Source organism: Solanum dulcamara, chromosome 5, assembly GCF_947179165.1.
Source record: "Solanum dulcamara chromosome 5, daSolDulc1.2, whole genome shotgun sequence".
NCBI classification, from domain to species: domain Eukaryota; kingdom Viridiplantae; phylum Streptophyta; class Magnoliopsida; order Solanales; family Solanaceae; genus Solanum; species Solanum dulcamara.
Window position 1 is genome coordinate 21,965,220 of NC_077241.1, and position 2,915 is coordinate 21,968,134.

Below are 2,915 nucleotides of genomic sequence, written 5' to 3' on the forward strand. Positions count from 1 at the left end.
GAGTATTGTTCCCAAAATATGAGAACTCACCAAAAGTAGTCTTCAAACAAAATCTTAACTAGCCACGTGGAGGAGAACAAGGAGGAGCACCAGTCCCTACATGTTGATATTATGTAGGCAAAAGAGTATGTGTTAGTACTTTTAATGTACTAAGTATGTAAGCATGCATGAACATTGAGGAAACATTAAAATATTTATGTAATATGAAACATAATGCAATGTATGCATAATCAATCATATAGATATCCTTTAAAACATTCATTTTTTGGGAAGATGACCATAATCGACATTTAAGACCATGCTAGCTATTACATGGAATCTAACATAACCCTCTAGGTTGGCCGGGGAGACTACTTATCGGGTAGAACTCCATCAACTTCATTCATTTCTTTAACTTTAACTTTAAGGGATTTCATAGATCCATTAGCCTAAGCTTATAAGGGATTCTATGTTGGCACATAGTTAATGAGATAAGGGGTTGCTACTAGGATTCCCTAACCGAATCCCACCTCAATGTCCCATTCGGTGCTAAGTCAATCCCACGGAATGATTTAATACTTCAAAATATTCATAGCATATAGCTTGAGAATTCAAAACATCATATTCAGTGGAATAGCTCATTAAAACATTTGGTTATTCAAATATGCAAGAATTGTCCTTGTTGGAAAAAGAATCCATCATTCTATCATTTTATCATTCTTTTATTTCATAAGGCTCCCTTTTGATTATAGATATTGCTTTCATAAATATTCATTTGGAGTCAAAACTTTCAATTCAAACTTTATTGAAAATATAGTAATATTAGGTGGGTTCAAATCACTTCAACTTGCAAATATGTATGTAAATGAATATGCATAAATACTTTGAAATCCATTAATTAAAAATCATGCTTTAAACAACCTACCATGAATTTCAAGAACCTTTAAAGAGATAAATAGAGAAATTATTTGTAAACCATCAATTCATACATATGAAACCATGTTGCATCAAAATAGACCAATAATCATTAGTTTAATCATGTTCATGTTATTAAGTAAAAATAAGAATTACCCATAAGAAAATATTACTTGAAATCAAGAGATTTAGTTGAAAGAGTTTTGGACTACATGGGTGGAATAACCCATGGATAAACACCCACATAACTTAGAGAAAAGCTTAATAAAAATAAATATAATGTATCATATAATCTAAATCTTTAGGAATGAGAGTGGAAGGAATACTCTCATTCAAGTCTTACATACCTGATATTCAAAGCGTTAATTAGAATCGAAAGACTTAATAAAAACTCTTGAATCCTAGCATTTTCTCCTCACCGGAGCATTTTGTGTAATATCTGGAGTATATGAATCACTGGAATAGTATTTATACACTACTAAGAACTAAGATTATATTTTGAGAATGAGTAAAAGAGTGTATAGAGAGAAGAGTTGCTTGAGAAAGCTTGATGAACAAAATGATGAAATAAGGTGGGTATTTATAGGTGTGAAGGAGGGACCTAACAATAATTAAAATAATTATAAAGGAAAATCTAAAAATTTAATGAAAGATTGTGATATCATGGGTGAAGTCAAATGGAGTACTATTTGATGTCACGAGTGATGTCAAATGGATCTAGATCTTCCCATGGTTTGTGAGATGAACCTTCTTTTAATGGAATACTCTTTTTTGGGAGCTACGTTTGAAAATGATAACTTCCTCATTAGGATTTAGTTTCTTCATATGAATTGTTGCTATAGAAGTCTTATTTCAGGTATTTCAAGAATCAACCAATTTAGAGTATCCTACAGTGAGATATGATTTTTCCTCTACAAACACTCCATTTTGTCACAGCACCATGTCTCGCAACAATTAATTTATTTGACCTACTTAACCTCCGAAACTTAAAATATGGTCTCAAAAATATTGTAGGTAATGATGTTGGGGTTATTCAGAAATTTGAATCACCTAATTTTGACAAACCTATGAAAAGTTATGCTGTCTCACGATTATATAAGGCCCTACATACCTAGGGCTCAATTTCCCTTTCTTACCAAACGAAACCACATCCTTCATGGGTGAAACCTTTAGATACACCCAATCGTCCACATTAAACTCAAGATCCCTTCTTCTAGTGTCAGAATAGAACTTTTGATGACTTTGAGTCATCTTCAACTTTTCTCTAATGATCTTTAACTTTTCTAAAGCATCGAGTACCAAATTGGGGCCCAACAAGGTTATCTCACCTACTTTAACCAACCAACCAAGGATCTACATCGTCTGCCGTACAAAGCCTCAAATGGTACTATCACAATACTTGAGTGGTAACTATTATTATAGGCAAACTCGATGAGTGGTAGATGATTAGACCAATTTCCATTAAACTCCAACACACAAGCCCTTAACATATCCTCTAGTGTTTTAATCATCCTTTCGGCTTGCCCATCTGTTAGAAGATGGAATGCGGTGCTCAATTTTACCTTAGTACTAAGGCCATTTTGAAATGATCTCCAAAAATGAGAAGTGAATTGGATACCACGATTTGAAATAATGGATAACGGCACACCATGCAACCTCACCAACTCCGGAATATACAACTTGGCAAAGTCTTCGGCACTATAGGAAGTCTTAATCGGTAGGAAGTGAGCCGACTTAGTCATTCTATCAATAATTACCCAAATCGAATCATAACGCTTCCAGGTATGAGGAAAACCCACTACAAAATACATATTCACATCTTCCCACTTCCAAGTAGGGATTTCAATGTCTTGGACTAGGCAACCCGGTCTTTGCTGTTCGGCCTTCACTTATTGGCAATTCGGACATTCGGACACGAACCTTGATATGTCCTTCTTCATTCCACCCTGCCAATAGAACTCTTTTAAGTATTAGTACATTTTTGTCGAACTGAGATGAATGGAGTATGTAGAAGTATGAGC